We start from the raw sequence: 19653 nt of genomic DNA, 5'->3' as shown, positions 1-19653 counted from the left end.
CAGAGATTCGGAACTGAGTGTGCGGCAGCTATCTTGGGAAATCGCTGTTTGTCAACCATGGGGATGAGCAGGCGTTTAGGAGGACACATTTCTATTTTTGAGATCCAGTCCTAACTTCTACAGAGAAAAGGGGGTATTTTCTCTTGCTGCTGTAAACAATGTAAATCCAAGGTTCCTGCTTTTGGCGGGTTCACAGCCACTACATTTGGTGGCTTCAAATTAGAATTGGGGCTTATTTCTGCCCCTAACCTCCCACAGTGCAAACACTCATTCATTCACTCTCCCAATGACAGTCTGAGTAATAATGTTGGGCTGGGATTGTGGATCAGCTGTAGAGTGCTTGCCTAGCACGTTCGAGGCCTTGGGTTCAATCCTCAGCACCACATACGAATAAATAAAATAAAGGTACTGTGGTCAACTACAACTAAAAAAATATATTAAAAAATAATAATGTTGTTAATTTAAAACTGAGATTATACCATCTACGGGGGAGGGGGGGGTGTCAAGAATTACATGATGTAAAAAACAAATGTGACTATAAATCACCATAGCCATGAAAGGACAGTGTTAGCCTTATATCCACCTCCACCCAACAAAAAGGAAAAGAGGAGAAAGAGACACAGCGCATGTTGTTCACATAAGCAGACCTAAGATAACAGAGCTGTTAGGGAAATAGATACTAATTTTAGTGCTTCCTTTCTATATCAGAGCTAGAGTGTTTGCTGACACATATTTATGAATGCAAATTTGTAACTGGTGCTACCTCCCCCACATAAAGGCAGCAACAGTTTTCCTTTTGCTCCTCAGTGTGCCCTAGGGTCTAGCATAGTGTCCAAGGCCTAGAATATCTCTTGGAAAATATGTGACAATACATAAATAAGGAGGTGGTGCACTTAAGAAAGACATATGCTTGAGGCAGGGTGGTGAACACTCCATCTCCCTGTAGGTTAGTGTGCCTGCAGCCCTCTCCCTCCAGACAAGCATGTCCTTGCTAGATTTTCCCATTTTATTTTTTTAAATTTTTTTTAGTTGTAGATGGATGCAATGCCTTTATTTTATTTATTTATTTTTATGTGGTGCTGAGGATCCAACCAGTGCCTCACATGTGCTAGGCAAGTGCTTCAGGGCTGAGCTATAGGCCCAGCCCCCAATTCATTTTTAATACAATGTATATCCTGTAAAAGAACCTGGGAGGAAGGAACTCAGAGAAATGTACAGGGAATTAGAAAGGAGACTGAAATGAAAGGAGAAAGGTGCCTACATGCAAGCTATTTAGAAAGCATCTCTTGCCATTGAGTGACAATCTTTCAAAGTTTGTTCTAGTAAAAAAAACCTTCCAGATGAACTGGACTAACAGAATATCACCAGTGAGAAGCTACCATTCCGTGCACATGGTGGTACTGGTAGAGTGTTCAATTTAATTTTTTTTAATTTATTTGTTCTTTTTAGTCACACATGACAGTAGAATGTATTTCGACATACTATACATACATGGACTATAACTTCCCATTCTTGTGGTTCTCTCTTTCCTACTCTCATCCCCTCTCCCTTCCCTTCATTTCCCCTTGTCTAATCCAATGAACTTCTATTGTTCCTCCCCACTCCCTTATTGTGTGTTAACATCCACATATCAGAGAGAATATTCAGCCTTTGTTTGGTGTTTGGGGAATTGGCTTATTTCAATTAGTATGATAGTCTCCAGTTCTACCCATTTACCGGCAAATGCCATAACTTCATTCTTCTTAAAAGCTGAGTAATATTCCTGTGTGTGTGTGTGTGTGTGTGTGTGTGTGTGTCTGTGTGTGTGTGTCACATTTTCTTTACCCATTCATCTGTTACAGGTCACCTAGGCTGGTTCCATAGCTTAGCTATTGATAACCAAGCTGCTATAAACATTAATGCGGCCTCTTCACTACTGTATGCTGATTTTAAGTCCTTTGGGTATATGCCAAGGAGCAGGATAACTGGGTCAAATGGTGGTTCCATTCCAAGTTTTCTGAGGAATATCCATACTGCTTTCTATAGCGGTTGCACCAATTTGCAGTCCCACTAGCAATATAAGAATATACCTGTTTCCCCACATCCATGCCAACATTTTTTGTTACTTGTACTCTTGATAATTGCCATTCTGACTGGAGTGAGATGAAATCTCAGTGTAGTCTTAATTTGCATTTCTCTAATTGCTAGAAATGTTGAACATTTTTTCATATATTTGTTGTCAATTTAATTTTTATCAAGCAGTGGATGCTGTCTTACATTTCATAACCAAAAAAAAAGAGCATTTGTTTATAGAACTTAAAGTATACAGACATAACTGGAGGAAAGATAATGCATCAGCAAATAGAACAGTGAATCAGAGAAAGAGCAAATTATTTCGAAAAAAATTACTGGCAGTCCTTAACCTACAGATTTAAGGGAAGGTGAAAAACAGGATCAAATATTCTTTAATAGGCTACTTTGTTAGATTTACTAATTTTCTCATTAGGTTGTTGGGAATTTTTATTGTTATAGATTTTATGTCTAAATATTCCTTCTGTTTTTTCCTAATATGAGTGACTTTCTTGATCACTTACTACCTATTGCTTTGCTCTGTATTCATGTACAAGCATGGATAGTACTGAGAGCAAGGCTACATCTTAGTTTAGGAAAGGGAGGGAATTCAGCAAATGGGACTGGAATGAAGTCTGAGTGGTGGGACAGCTCAGGTTACAATTGCATGTTGGCTCCCGTGGCCATCAGTGGACCATCAGAAGACATGGAAAACTGCTGCGGTTGTAGGTGAAGGTTGGCATCCAGAAGATCATGGGGGGAAAATCATATAAGGCAATATGGACAACAGGCAAAAATAATGAAGGTACATGCAAGTAATGTCTGGAGGGGGAATGGGATTGTGCAGCTGGTCTAGAGAGGAAGGACCCCCAAAGACCTCTCTTGCTAATCTCTTTCAGATGGCAGAACTGGATCCTGTGAGAAAACTGGGCCTGGATAGGAACAAGGAAAAGATAGGAGCAGAAATAGATTTGGAAGATGTCTGACACAAAAAGGCTGAGATTCTTGTGGGGGGATAAAAAAGTGGTTCCAGAAGGGCTCTGGAGGATGAAAACAGTTGAAAAAGGAGAAGAGCGTAGCAAAGCAGATTCATAAGCGTAATGAGAATGGTGCAAACATTTGGCCTAGAAAACAAGGTCATAGAGGTGTGTGCAAGTTAGTGGGTGGTGCTGATGCTGAGGAGAGGTGGAGGGCAGAGAAACAGCACAAAGGGGGGCGAAAGGGCAGCAGCACCGGCCGAAGAGCAGCCTCTGCCCTAGAGCAGGGGCAGATTCTGGCAGATGCATCCCCAGGAGTTTTCAAAGTCTCCTTCTGGGATGGCTGTGAAGACTGATTTTACAAGTGGAAATTGATGCTTTGAAGAGAAGACCATAATCAGTTTCTTAGTAAAAGTACAGAGGCTCCATTGTTGATACTTTCCATGTGGTTCAGAGATCAGCAAGCATTTCTGGAAAAGGCCAGATAGTAAATATTCTGGGCCATGTGGGCTTTATATGTTTAAATAGCATTTCAGAAATGCAGAAACTGTGTAGCCTGCAGACTCTAGTTTGTCAACCCACTATTTTTAATGACAACGACAAAAAAGTTGCTTTTGTGAGTTGCATATTAATATATGTTAAGGTTAAAATTTTTTATCAACTGCATCAATTCATATGTTTGTGAAGAGAAGAAGAGAAAAAAGTGTGTGCAACAATAAACAGGGCTCCAATTCCAGAAGAGCTTGCTCTTCCACATAATTTACTTATTGGTTTAATCACTAAATAGTTACTAAGTTCTTCAAAGATGTTCATTGTGTGAAGGGATTCCTAAGCAAGGAAGCATTTCTCCTTTTGGAATTAATTCCCAGGCTTAAATGAGGGAGAAAATATCAGAACTCATTTGCAAAAAAAAAAAAAAAAAAAAAGAAAGAAAGAAAAAATCTATCAAAGAAATTAAACTTTTCCTTTGTTTTGCCAAGCTGCATTTTCTGGTGAGCAGAGAGATATTGAATGGATGCTACAACCATGACAGTTCAGAGGATGGAGTAACACATGCAGCGACAGTTCTTCCTGGGCCCTGTCACCATCAGTGATCTGCCTGAGCTCCTCAGACTCACTCCCAGAGAAGGGTATTGAGGTCGTGAGTGAACACTCCAGGCACAGAGCCACACACGAAGTCGCAGGCAACCTGCAGTTCATGAAAAATAAACCTGCCAAGTCTGTATTTGATCTACCACTGTTTATTCTGGAGGACAGACCACAGTTTGACAATTTCAGAAGTCACAGTGTGACTGATTCCAGCACTACGGGGCAAAGAAAAAGTATGCATTACCGAAAGTGCAGGGATCACAGACATTCCTACTTGAGTAGCTGAACACATCAAATGCATCCAAGTGTTAAGTGGGGGGACAGCTAAGAGAGGTAAACTACTGGAACTAGAAATGAACCTGTTAAAAGATATGGTGTTAAATCAAATTTAACTAGGAAATCATGACAGAACCCAATAAATTTGAAACAGAGTTATTTTGTCCCACACTTCACAAACATTAGTCTTGTTTGTTCCATACTTCAGTGTGTTTACAAGCTGTGGCACAGAGGGATAAACAAGTATGTTATTAGGAATATTCACTAAATTGATGTGTAATTCTTAAACTCTCACAGAACACTGTCAGGAGTTTCTGTAGAATGATCACAAATTAAGGTCAGGGGTTGAAGGGTGGAGCCTTCTACCTTTAGAGATAGCAACTGAATTTGATCTCCAAGGGTTAGAACTTCAGTTACAAAATTAATATGCTAATTATAATCCTTCCATTTGCATAATAACAATCACTAAGCCCTTTAATAACACATGCTTTAATAATTATTGTGCATTTACACATTGGAAATTATTTTATCTGTATTATTTTATGTGATGCTCCACCCTGCAACGCAGAGAGAGCAGTCACTATTAACTCTTTTCAGGAGCTCCATCTTGAATGCAAGGGGACTAAGGTTTGTACAGAGATTCTATATCCTGGCTGCAAATTCAAATAACCTAAAATATATATATATATATATTTTTTTTTTTGGTACCAAGGATTGAACCCAGGGGCATTTAGCCACTGAGCCACATCCCACCCCCTACCCCTTTTTTAACTTTTTATTTTGAAACAGGGTCTCAGTAGGTTGCTTCCAGTCTAGCTAAAATGTTGAGGCTGGCTATGAACCTACAATTCTCCTGCCTCACCTGCCTCAGCCTCCCAAGCCTCTGGGATTATAAGCTTATACCACCACACCAGGTCTAAAAACATTTTTTTCTTGTAAATATTTCAGGTTTACAACATAATATTTTGATAAACATGGTAGTTACTATGGTTGAGCAAATTACCCTATCCATCATCTCATATATAATTTCCCCTTTTTTGTGTGTGGTAAAAACACCTAAAATCCACTTTCTTAGCAAATTTTCAGTATATAGTAAAATATTACTAACTGTAGTCCTCATGTTGTACATTATATCTCTAAATGTATTTATTCCACATAACTACAACTCTACTTCTCAACCTCTTTCATCCCAATTTCCCCTCCATCCCCTGCCCCTAGTAACCATCATCATATTGTGCTTCTATATATGTAACATTTTTAGATTCTACATATGAGTGAGATCACTAAGTATTCATCTTTCTTTGTCCGACTAATTTCATGTCCTCCAGTTTCATACATGTTTTTGCAATTGGAAAGATCTCCATCTAAATAAAACCACTTTATTCTCCTACTTCTTTTATCTTCTGTGTCTTGAATATTTCCAAGAGACAGATTTATCATCCAGTCCTTAGTATGTATATCTTACAAACTCAACAATTCCAACTTCAATCCTCTTAGGTAGTGCTGAATTTTACTAGAAACAGAAGAGAATTCAGGAAACAATAAGAAATCAACTAATGCAATAAAAATAAGAAGAAAAAGGATGATGCTTCAGACTGAATGCGTCTTGTACCTCAAGGGTTCATGGGTTGGAAACTTGATCCGATGGCAGTGTTAAGAGATGGTGGGACCTTCAGGAGGTGCAGCGTAGTGCAGGGTCATTAGGTTATTGGAGGTGTTGTCCTCAGAAGAAAGTAAAGTAGTCCTCATGGGATCCCGGTGAGCTATTGCAAGAGGGTAGAGCAAGGCTGAGCACTCCCTTCTCTGGCTTCCTGTCTTGCCATGGGGTCTCTCCATATCTCCATGATATCTGTCATGATTTGACGTAGCCAAGGGAGGCCCACATCAGAGTGGTACCATACTGCTTGGACTTCCAGTCTTCAAAACCATGAGCCAATTAAGCCTTTTTTTCTCCATAAAGTAGCCTGTTGCAGATATTTCATTATACTAATGAAATGCTGATTATTACCATTCCTATTTTTACTGATGAGGGAACTGAAATTTGGAGAAGTTAACTTGTTTAAACTCTAATAGAACTAGGTCAGGAACCCATGTTTGGCTGACTCCAAAGCATAAACTCCCATGTCATAATGATGTCATAATGATTCTCAAATATTGTCAACCAAAGATAGTAATAAAACAAAATTTTAATGCTAAAAAATACTAAAATATGATTCTCTATTCCACATTTAATTAGCAACTAATTGTGTTAAAAGTTAGAGATGAAAAATACTCATATTTTATTATCTGTTTGATATTCTATTGTCTATTTGACCAAAACAAAATGCCTCAAAGTCTCTACAAAGAAACTATAGTATTTGGAAATCATGGTACTCAAACTATATATGCAATTTTAAATTATACTTTTTTCTATTTAAAACCACTGACATTGATCCACACACAACTACTGTGAATTATGTTCCTCATATTACATTAAAGATTTTTAATACACTCATCATATACAATTATTTGTGTAATTCCAAAACAAAACTCTAATCATGGTCCAAACATTTGTTTCTTATGGTAGAACCACCCCAAGATCCTTACTTATCAGTTAATTCAAGTTTATTTGTTTGTTTATTTATTTGTGTGTTTGTTTTTAGTATTGAATATTCCACCCAGGGGTACTTTACCATTGAGTTACATCCTTAGTCCTTTTTATTATTATTTTTTTAAATACAGGGTTTCAGCAAGTTGCTGAGGGTCTCCTTAAGTTGCTGAGGCAGGTCTTGAACCAGTCTCTTGCCTCAGTTTCCTGAGTCACTGAGATTACAGGTGTACACCATGGTGCCCAACTTTTTTCTAAACTTAAAAATAACCAACATAGTCATCTATTAAATTTAGTTTAATATGTTCAATTATAATTAGCAACCTTTATTAACCTACATTTATAAAATAATAAAATTAGGAATCTGGGGTTGTGGCTCAGGGACAGAGCACTCACTCACCTAGCATGTGGGAAGAGGCCCTGGCTTTGATCCTCAGCACCACATAAAAAATAAATAAATAAATAAATAAAGGTATTGTGTCCAATTACAACTAAAAAATAAAATATTTTTAAAATTTTTTGAAAAAAAAAATAATAAAATTAACTTGTGTCATATTAAGATATTTAGATTTCTAAAAACATAATTATAAAAGTTTAGCCCCTGGGCAGAATCCATTAAACATCTTTATTCTACTGTTTTAAGGCAAAAAGAATAGCTACCGCTAGAATTCACAACATGCTTTTGCATACCTTGTGTCTTTTAGTGCATAGTCTTTTGTAGGCCAAAGTTGAACTAGCTGCACTATTTCTGTTGGGTTGTCATGGATTAGACTATTCAAGTCATGGATATGGACATGGCTTAGAGACAAAAATTGAGTAGAAACAAACAATCACTTCTCCAGAAGGAAAAGATAAACTCCAGGATTCTCCAGTGTCCAGTCCTAAGACTTTTATTGGCTATTTTGATAAATTATCAGAGGGAAAGAGTGCATGGTGCAATGCCTTGTCTTGCAGAAAACACTAAGTTCTTGCATGTACTAAATGTTTGGGTGAACTGGGATCAACTATAAACAGATTTTCTGAAGCTCTATGACATGGCCCAAAAACCGATAAAAGCGTTTTAATATCAACAAGTTCTGGAAAAAGTAAACTATATATATATATATATATATATAAACAGCCATACATCCCTCCTTGAAACATCTCTACATACATATTAACATTCAAATTACCACTGGCAATATCACATACATGCACACACACAAATTGACACACAAACATACACATTCCATTTCAATGTGGGAAGCAGAATGTGGAGTCTATATTGCCCATTCCTTGAATAAACAACTTAATCTAAAATCTAAATCTATTCTTAATCTAAAATTGCCATTAAAACAATATCGGAAACCAAATTGAAAATTACTGGCCAAACTCTGATGTACAAGTCCACTATAAAGGAACTGGATGCAATCCATGAAAAAGCATTTTAAATGGCCAAGATGAGAACAACCCTATAAGAAAGAACCAAATCATCTGGCAAGATTAAAAAAAAAATCCAACTCCTGAAATATTTTAATAAAAGGATAGCATCTGAAAATTGGGAGAATAGAGCATGGTGGTATACACCTGTAATCCCAGTAATTTGGGAGTCTAAGGCAGGGGGATCACAAGTTCAAGTCCAGCCTCAGCAACTTAGCAAGACCCTGTCTCAAAATGAAAATTAAAAAGAACTGGAGATGTAGCTCAGTAGTAGAGCAACCCTAGGTTCCATCCCCAGTACCCAAATTTTGGGCAAATAACCAGTAGAACCGTATATCATGCTAACTTAGTTGGTGGTGGGCTCCTCTTACAGAACCTTCCCTAGCCAGATATACCCTCCCTTTGGAAACATTTTAAGAAGTAAGTCCTTAAAGTCATATCTGCATCACATGGTCTTGCTCCCTCCTCTTCCTTGCTAAACCCAGCTACAGTTCATTCAGTGTCAGGAATCAGACCTAAGCTGGACCACTCGAAGAGCTTCATCTTCAAGCCACACTTGATGGGCTCCATGGGGCCAATGAAAGTCCTTATTTGGGGTTAAAAAAAAAAAACTGGAACTGGGACAATAGAGTTGATCCCTCTCTGAGGATATAAAGCTCAGCAGCTTTTTCTCCTAGTCTACAGAACCAAAACGATGTCTGCCAGCAGTAAGCAAGAGCAGCCTAGTGAGCCAAGACTTCTTAGAGTGAAAGAGCAAGAATGCCTTGGACAAGTTCAGATGTAGGATTCCTGCAGTCCTTACTGATAAACAGAAACTGCCTCTGATAGCAACCACAGTGGGAAGAACAAACAATGGTTATGCCTGTGGGTTTATATGTCTAATATTTGAATACCATAAAGACTGGTGTTGAGAAGGGCAATCTTTAATTATAGTACTAAGGTCAACTTCAAGGATTTTTTTAATATTCCTGGTCACTATAGGGAAACACTAAAAGCAACAAGGAAGGATCTAGTTCCTCAGCTGCAGGGGGTGGTGTCTGAAGGCAACCCCCAGCTCTCAGCTTTTTTAGGGTTAGCTAGAGGGGTGAAGTTATGGTGCCCAGGAGTGGGGTGATTATATCCAATCACTGCTTCAGGTGAGGATATAAAGTCCTGGCCATTGTGGGTAGGTGCAACACATTTAGCAAATAAAAATACAAGATACCCAGTCAAATATGAATTTCCAGGCAAACCATGAACCATTTTTTAGTAGGTCTGCAAAATTCAAAGCAGGTGGACTGTATTTTTATCTGGCAACCCAAGTCTTGCCCTGTGCGATACAACCCTAATGGGTCACGCTCACCCCACAGCCTTCTGGGGGTTGTGCCAACCTACAGTCTGCTCACCTTCTCCCTTTACCTCCTGAGTTCCCTCCCTTCCTGGGACCGGATCTCAAGGCCATTTCCTAAAGAGCTCCTGTACGTGACACTGCACCTCAAAGTCTCCTTTCCAGAAAACCCAACCTGTCATTAACCTTCTGTTTTGCCCAACTTTTGAAAAATGCAGGTCATAAAAATAATCTCCTAAAAGTTTCTGAAAGTCTAAAATAACAAGAAAGTGCTCATGGAGTAATTTTTTAAAGCTTTTTAAAGTTCATTAATTTTAGAATAATACTAATAACCATTTCCTGTTAGCAGAAATAATACATGTTGCAAAAGAACTATTTTCCAGAATAAAATAGTAGGGTGATATAGTAGATCCTTTTCCACACTCCTTTTTCACAAGTCGTTTCTTTGTCTGTCTTTATTAAAATACATGGATTTGGGAGCTGGAGGTGTGACTCAGAGATAGAGCACTTGCCAAGCATTCACAAGGGCCTAGTTTCTATCTGCAAAATATAAAGCAATTAAATAATTTATTAATACTACACAAATAGTAGTTCTTAACAGTTAGTTACATTGTCAAACCTGATACTCTATTTTGGTTGTATTCTGTCACTTAGATGGGTTACATTTATGATCCGATATTGCTCAAATTTTTCTGGGCTTTATGGTATACTTGAGCTCTTGTATAATCAACACATACAGACATTCCTCTTCCTTTATGGGACTTAATTTTATTATCATTTAAAAGAAATATCGGTAGTCAATCTTTTATTTATTTGATATATTTCGCGTTCTAAGTCAAGAAGACAACCTTCAATTATTACATTGCTCTTTTGGGAATTCACAATCCATTTTGTGATGATTTGCTTTCCTAAAGGTTTTACAGGAAATGCATTTTAGCAAAAGTCAAGAGCTGCTGAAAGCCACAGAAAGACAGTTACCTACCGCGTAGAGACAGGAGCATGCGACTCAGGATCAAAGGATCAAAGGTCAAGTCTCGGCACAGATTTATGAGGAGTTTTGAAATTGATGCCTGTGGAAGCACTCAGTAAACACCACACTGCAAAATTCTCATTTGTTGTATTTTGGAACTTACTTTAATTTAAATACTTACTAGTCATTGTAAATTATTCAAAAAAAAAAACAGGCTTGGCATATGTTTCTACTCTTTGATGTTTTGTCATGAAGAAAATGATGCTTTTTTGTAGTGTGGGCTTGGAACAGAGCATGGTTTTAGTGTTGTGATACCCAAGAGCACATATCCTATTTCATTTCTGGGATATTTCACAAATGGAGCAACATTTGGGAGCCAAAAAGTCACCCCAATGAAGTAAAGCACTGCATATATAGATGTTATATTAATGGATTTATCACTGTTGACATTTACTCTTTATAGGATAAAGGGTATCTGGGGTCTTTTTCCTTTTCATATAAAAGCAAAAGTCCATCTATTTTATTGACTCCTGTCAATTACTATAAAGGAATGAGATACAAGTCATGCTCAATCAACAAGGTGTGGCAAACACAAAAATTACCCTCCCCACCTCATTACCAAATTATACATAAAAGGTGGCAACAGTATTTAGAATCCCTAGTTTAAAAAGTTCAACCTATACCTACTCTGTAATGTGCCTATGCCATATTGTACTCTCCCTTGCCCTCTCTACCCCTCGACCCCCATTGCTCCTGCCCTCTGCATCTCTTCCTAGCTTCTCTAGAATCTTCTGACTCATCTACTCCATTGTGGTTAAGCCTTCCTTGAGCTGACTGTGGGTTTAGGATCACTTCTCATAAGTTAAGCCAGGCTAAGCTGTTCAATAGGACCATCAGGAGCTATATAGGGTGCGGTGAAGTAATGTTAAGTAGTGACTAAGGAGGGTAAGCTGGGACAGTACTCTCCCAGAGCAAGTACTCAAGGGAGCCTCCCTTCCCATCAAGGCAGTGCTGAGGGAAAGAAGCAATGTCTTCAACAAATTTGGCCACATCCACATCTGGCCTGGGATCAGACCTATCTGCAAATTCCATTGGCCATTTTTTGTGCTTTATTGCCAAATGAAAACCTCACATGGTTGTTCCCAAATAAAACAAAATGTTACTAGAAAAATAAATGAGATATAAAAAACTAAAATAGTATATCCCAAAAGGTACCTGGTCATATTTAAGATGCTTAAAAATCCAGGTAAGACAATCAAAGGTCACTGAATCCAAGAAGCTGTGAGTCAAAGCCATTGAATTCATCCTCCCTGTCAAAGCAGGGATTCCCTGTACCACACGGGTGAAAGCATGGAAAACCTACAGAGCTCAGGGAGGTGGTGAAAACAGAGAAAGTACCAGACTATGAGGAATGGTGGGAACTGCAGCCAACAGGGAAACATGGTTTGACCATCTGGGACAGCCTCTATACAAATCTACGTAATTGTTGTCTTCAGATAAATGGATCCAGTGTTGCTGGATTTTCTAAGTTTGCAAGAGAAACTAGAAATCCAGATTTTTAGTGCCTTTAATTTTTTTTAAATGTTAATTATTCTTTCTATTTTAAACACTACCTGAAATCAAAGAAAACATAAACGTGGACAATACATGGCTCATGGTAGTAAATTCTTCTCTACAAAAAAATCCTGCCTATGGCCAATACATATTTCAGAAGCTCTAATCCTAAACTTCTCCTTAAATTGAACCACAGCCTATATTGGCATAACTTCCACTTTCCATTATGTAACTCTACCCAATGCAGCCACACAGAATAACCCTCTTCCTTTGTTTTTCCTTTTTGCTCTTGAAACATCCTCCAAAAACAATGTCTAATGCCAAGCGCAGCAGCTCAGGAGGCTGAGGCAGGAGGATCCAGAGTTCAAAGCTGGGCTGAGCTTGTGGTTCAGCGGTAGAGCGCTCGCCCAACATGTGCAAGGCCCTGGGTTCCATCCTCAGCAGCACATAAAAATAAAATAAATTGTATTGTAGTTGTATTGTGTCCAACTACAACTAAAAAATAAATTTAAAAAAAGTAAAATTAAAGAGTTCAAAGCCAGCCTCAGCATCTGGTAGGCCCTGAGTAACTCAGTGAGACCCTGTCTCTAAATACAAAATAGGGCTGGGATGTGGCTCAGTGGTCGAATGCCCCTTAGATCAATCCCCAGTAACCTCCCCTGCAAAAACAAAACAAAACAAAACAAAACAAAAACTATGTCTAAACCTTTAAAACTTTTTACCTTTTTAAACTCCCCCCCCAAAAAAAAACTATGTCTAAGCCTTTAATACTTCTGACCTTTTTAATCCATCTATTTGTTCTTACCCTCCAAACTTTCTTTTTTATTTATTTATTACTGGGTTATAGTTTTCCCTAAATTGTTTTCATTTTGCTCCTTCTTGAGTATCTACAGTGACTCCCTATTGATTTGCATTTGAAATATGTCTGGGTCTGACCCACAGTTAGCTATTTGAATCTTCCAGTTTGTACCTTCTGCTGTAACAAACTGTTAACAAAAAACGATTCTTCCATTCCTGATGTTTCTTTCCGAGGGGGTAGAAGTTTATGCATTCTACTTCAGGCTTTTTTCTGGCCCTTTACTCTTCACATTTCTGGGTTCAGATATGATTGATCTGATGACTAAATTGAATACTAAACTAGACCTGCTCACAACACCTCTGGGATTGAGTTACCCAGAGAGAACAGAATTTTTCTATTAGTAGCATCCATGGGTAATAGAGTGATACTTTGGCCTCCATCTACCTTTCAAATTGTACAGAACCTGATGAAAGAACTGGGGAGCTACTTATGGGGCCCTTTGGAAAATGCAACCCGCCATATTCCTTCCCATCTCAGGAGATTTTGAAATACCACAGATCATTATAACTAAAAGTAATCTCAGAGAACATTTAGTTCAGTTTCACCATGTATTAAAGATAGGAAAAGTGAGTCCCAGAAATGTCAGTGACTTGTTCCCAAACTAGCTGTTAGTAGTAGACTTGAGACCAAAATTTTAAGACAAGACATGGAATTTTGAAAAACTTAGATTAATCAGAAAATTGATGTGTGGCAAAATTTACAATTATCACCATGAATTAAGAATTATAAGTTTTAATTTAATGGTTTTGCTATAATACTTATATACTCTATTGTTTACAGAAGAGTACATTAAAGATTCTAAACTTTACCCAGTTTATTTGATTAAAGGTGGTCTCATGACCTAGCATTCTGGCAGTTCTTATTATTCAAAAACGTATCTAAGCCAGGAGTAGAGCATATGCCTATAATTACAGTTACTCAGGAGGCTGAGGTAGGAGGATCATAAATTCAAGGCCAGTCTTGGCAACTTAGCAAGACTTGTCTCAAAATAAAATGAAACAAAGGGATGGGGCTATAGCTCAATGGTGGAGAGCTTATCTAGCATTCATGAGGGCTTGGGTTCAATCCTTAGTATAGGAAAAAAAAAAAAGTTATGTCAGAGTCAGTGTTCTCCAGAGAAATAGAACCAATTATAAAGAATTGGCTCACCTGTGTATGGATGCTAAGCAGTGGACCCAAGAGAGAAAATGCATGTTTCCAGCCAAGTCAGAAGACCTGAGACCTAGGAAAGGGAATGGCCTAAATGTCAGTCTGGAAGCCAGCAGCCTTAAGATGCAAGAAAATCAAACGTTTCAACCTAAGTGGCCTCAAGAGACCAATGTCCCAGTCCACACAGACAAGCAAACAGAATTACTACTTATCCAAGAGACATTCACCTGTTTTGTTCTATCTAGGCCTTAGACTGATTGGAAAAGGAACACCAATGTTAGAAAGAGCAATCTGTTTTGTTTAATCTACATTCCTACAGCACACTGAGAATGATGTTTGACCAAATATCTGGGCAACACATGGTCCAGTCGAGTTGATACATAAAATTAACTATCACAAGTCACCCCTCGCCAACTTGGCACCATACAAATATCTTTAAATCATACTTAATCTCAAACTAAGACAATAAACAAGATCATACTGCCTCTTAACATGATATGTTCATATTAAAATGAGTGCACTAGCCCCTTCCTTAAAAGAGGGGGTGAAGTCCTGGAGTATTTATTCTCATTGATATCTATAACTTTTAAACTATTATGTACTTTTCACTCATAATCTGGGAAAACAGAGAAGTCTGCTGTCTGCCAGGAGTGGCTAGCCCTGTGGTTCTGGTCACCTCAGGTCCAACCTAGGTGCCTCAAACGCCAAGAGGCTTAAGATCTTATCACAACATATGCCTATGTATAACATGGATAGTCTATGCATACCAACTGAAAAACTTAATCCTAAAGTCAGAGTTCACAGCTTGCTTACCTTTATTTCCCCAGAATCTAATAGAGAGCTGGTGAAACCAAAAATATTTATTGAAAGATAGGCATGAACATGTAGCCTCCTTCTGACCACAACAAATGGAAAGCACCAGATTTGAATGGTAGAAAGTCCCCAGGATACTGGACTGATTATTCTGAATCAGTTTGATCAGGAGAATCTTGATCTTGACCCTCATCTACCAGTTGCATGTATTTTTTAAATAATAATAATATGTAGAAAACTGCGTGAATTAGGTACACATTCACCACTGATAGAAATGTAAACAAGCATCAGCCATATATTTATGCCTTTGGACTTTTAGGAATTTTTCCTAAGAAAAAGTTCAAAAATGCAAAAAGGAAAAAAAATTATGCCAAAGATACTCTTTATAATATTATTTTGCATACCAACAAAGAATTGATTAATCATGTGACATAATTTCACAGTTTTTAAAACTTCATTCACAAAGAGTTTTGATGACATAAGGAAACACTTATGTTTCATTATTAGGTGATAGAAACAGAATTTGAAATAGCACAGGAGCTATGATTTTATCCATTTTAAGTATATATACTTATCAATATTCAAAAACTGACCAAATGAACATGGAGTTATGGGATTATGGGCAATCATTATTTTCTCCTCTTTATCTTTCTGTACTTTCCAAATTTTCTACAGAAATATTGTTTAACTTTAAATTCATGAAATATTAGTTAAACCATGACTCTGGAATCTGTAATGAGATGAAAAATGTTTATAATAGTAAACAAAAATAAAACCAAGATGCATAGTTACATATATATATATATATATCATTCTAAAATTATTTAACTTTTCAACTATGTGTGATTATTAAGAAAGAGAAACAAAGTGATAACCCATAATTGTCCCTGGGTAATAATTTTGAGTAATTCTCATTTGCCTTTCCACTTTTCTGTGTTTTTCATTTTGGAATAATGAAAATATATTAATTTTATGATGAAAAAACAATAAAATCCCATGTTTTCAATTTCAAAATTCAACTCTGACTAATCTTGGTAGCATTTCCAAAGTAGAAGATTAAGTAAGGCTAAATTGGAGAGGAGCTAATTTTCATGCAAAGAAGAAGCCTTTGGCAAAAACATCAGGGAGAATAAAACAGTCTCATTGTGAACTTTAAAAAGACCCCTTTCAACTCCACTTTCATACCCCAGTCTGCAGTCAGCCTTGAGAACAGCAGCTAAGCTCTGACGTTTCCTCTGCTTTTACAGTTAGTGACTTTTTCTCTGCAGCCCAGCATCAAATGGCTAACTTCGTTTTTAAATGTAAGGCATTTCCAAAAAACAGATACTTCCCTAAACAGACATAAAGGCAATAAAACCATGATATCTCCTTATTGCCTTTTTCATCTTCAACATGTTTTACTAAAATTCATTTATCAAGCAGTGACAGATGTACAGAGTTTACCAAAAAAGGGCACAGCCTTTGGCATATGGTCAAGGAGAATATCTTTCTGCTCATCTGTGTTGACAGGAGCTGGTAATATGGTTAACATTTCCTCCTTGGAAGGGAATTTTGCCCCATTTACTGGCATATCTTTCTTATATTTCCGAGATCTGACAACATGAGCATCTGGAAGCCCTATTACTGTCCAGCACCACCTCGAAAGGGCTAGAAATTTAGCAGTTCTAAGGACCCAAGAGGGCAAAATCATTCAAATGGAGAAATGTATGTCTTCTGTTCCTCAGACTGTAATCTGCCAATTGTTTTGTATTTAAATATGATGCATTAAATATGTATTTAAATATATTTAAATATGATGGGGGTAAAGCAAAGAAATTACTGGAAACAACATTTTAGTTGCTAATAAATTATCACTTTTAAACTAAAGGTCTGCGCCTTACCCCCAATGGAGCATTTAGTACCTTAGAGAAAGTATTTACCCAGGATCTTTCCCTCATCTCACCCTGAGGCTATAATCCTGAGCCACACAACCAAAAATCCAGATTCACTGTCAGATTACATTCTTTGAAATTTGTCCAATGTGCTCTATGCTTTCTAAATTACACATTCTAAAATTAAAGTAAAAAATAAAAAGTACATAGAGATAAATAAATTCCAAAAGTTTGTGGAGTAAAATATAATGAACAGAAGAGATGCCATTGTGGTAGATGGTACGAGTTACTCACAAATATCTCATTTTCCTCTTTTCTAGGCACACAGCTTAACTACATTTCCCAGCCTCCCCTGAAGTTAGGAGAGGCCATGTGACTGATTTCTGACCAATGAAATGCAAGCAGAAGACACAAGCATCACTTTGAGACCAGACCATAGAAATGCCCCATATATAGCTCTGCCACTCTCACCTCATTTGCCAGTGGAATGGGGAAGCCCTAGAGGACATTTTTTAAAATAATGAAAAAGTAAAGAAACAGAAAAGGATTGATGGTCGAGAGCTGCCCAGAACCATTTGTCTATGAACACCCACGTCTAACTATGGCATGAGCCCAAAACTAAACTTTCATATTAAGCCACTGAAGTGTTTGGGTTGTGTGTTTCAGCCATCAGCCTGTCTGGCCTGGAACAGGTATAAATATATTAATTATACATATTTAAGCAATTATAGAAGCAAGCATCTATGTAGAGCACTTCACCTGTGTTATATCCATGATGAAAATCTAAAAAATGGCAAATTCTGTATTTTCTTCCCATAGCTAAAAGATGCAAATTACCATTTGATTTAGCAAATCACTATTCCATGGATGTAGTTAAGTACTTAAAATTTATTTTACATAGCCTCATGGCCACAAATCTGAGAACTTGACATTGTTATGCACAGTCATGATTAGATTTGGGGGAAGGCATTACGGAGGCGGTAACATTTCAGCTCTGTCTTGAAAGATGAGGAGGCGTAAAACATGTGATTACTGTCCTAGAATTTTCAACAGGAAAGAGTTCTTACAGAGGAGGAAATGAAGAGAGAGAGAAGTTGGAACTTGTCCAAGGTCACACTATTGGATTATAGCCATCCTTGGGTAAAGTAAAGAATCCCCTGGCTCCCAGTGTATTATTTCTCCTATTTCCTATGCCCCTATACAACACTTCATGTAGCAATGTGTAAGTGTTCTGTGTTATCTCTCATGGGCAATGATGGTATATATTTTCAAATACCTGGTAATCTGCTTACCAGTTTACACTGGTAAACAGATTTAAATAAATGTGGGAAGGTACCTTGCTGAACTGGAGCAGAACTTCTAATATAATCATGACTGTATTTAAGGTAAACTATGCCATTCTTACTGTCTCCAAATTGCAAATATCTAGCGACATACACTGTGGGGTAGCTAATCTCCAAAGATGGCTCCAAAACCATAGGCCTTATGCTATCCATGTCCTTGTATAGTCCCCTTCTACACAGACTCAAGATTTCCAATAAGATGCAATCGAAGTGCACATTACCTATTGCAGCCTTTCAAAGAACTGACTGCTTCTGCTTCCTCCCTCTTGGAACATTCAATCCGGGGAGTCCAATGCTACAGTGTAAGAAGTCCAGCTATTCAACTAGAAAGACAATACAGAAATACCATGTGGAGAGAAGATGCCTGAAACTACATAGAAAGAGAGACCCACTTGCCCCAGGATACCAGTCACAGTCATTAGGAGTCAGAGGGTAGACTACAGTAACTAATTTCCAAAGATGCCCTCCCACCCTGCACTGTACCATGATTGTCAACATTCATGTGTTACTATGGATTATAATATGAAGAGTGTTTGCTCAAGTCCATGTGTTAAAAGTTTTGTAACCTGGTTGCTAAGTTCAGTACTAGGAGGTCACGGAATATTTTAGAAGTGGGACCTAGTGGAACGTCCTTAGACCATTGAGGACTTACCCTTAAAGGAGATTATGGAACTGTTTCATTTACTCTCTCTCTCTCTCTCTCTCTCTCTCTCTCTCTCTCTCTCTATATATATATATATATATATATATATATATATATATATACACACACACACACACACACACACACACACATATGTGTGTGTATCTACATTTGTGTGTATATATATATATAGAGAGAGAGAGAAAGTATATATAGAGAGAGTAAAATATGATATATATGGAGTAAAATATTATATATATACATATCTACATAAGTATATGTATATGGGTGTGTGTCTGTATATATGTAGAAAGAGAGAGAGAGAGAGAGAGAGAGAGAGAGAGAGAGAGTGTGTGTGTGTAAGAGAAAAAGAGAAAGAGCTATCGGATCAAAGCTATTGGGCCACCTGATTTTGGACTAGAACCTCCAAACCAGGTGCCAAAATAAGTTATTTATAAGTTATTTTTATAAGTTAATTGCCTCTGGTATTTTGTTATAGTAACTTGAAGCCAGTCAATACACATGCCCTTGCACTGTGTTCCTCTTTGAATTTGGGCTGACCTATGACTTAACAGGGAGAATGCAGCAGAAATGATATAATACTTTATCCACTCTAGCCTTTTAAAAGACCAACATACTTTGTTTCTTCCATCTAGAATTTGCTTTGGGGAACCCTAGGCTGCCATGTAGGAAGTCCTGCTACAGAGACCACATGGAATAGCCATGA

This window comes from Ictidomys tridecemlineatus, chromosome 7 (assembly GCF_052094955.1).
Source record: "Ictidomys tridecemlineatus isolate mIctTri1 chromosome 7, mIctTri1.hap1, whole genome shotgun sequence".
NCBI lineage: Eukaryota > Metazoa > Chordata > Mammalia > Rodentia > Sciuridae > Ictidomys > Ictidomys tridecemlineatus.
Note: the sequence above shows the minus strand (reverse complement) of the source record.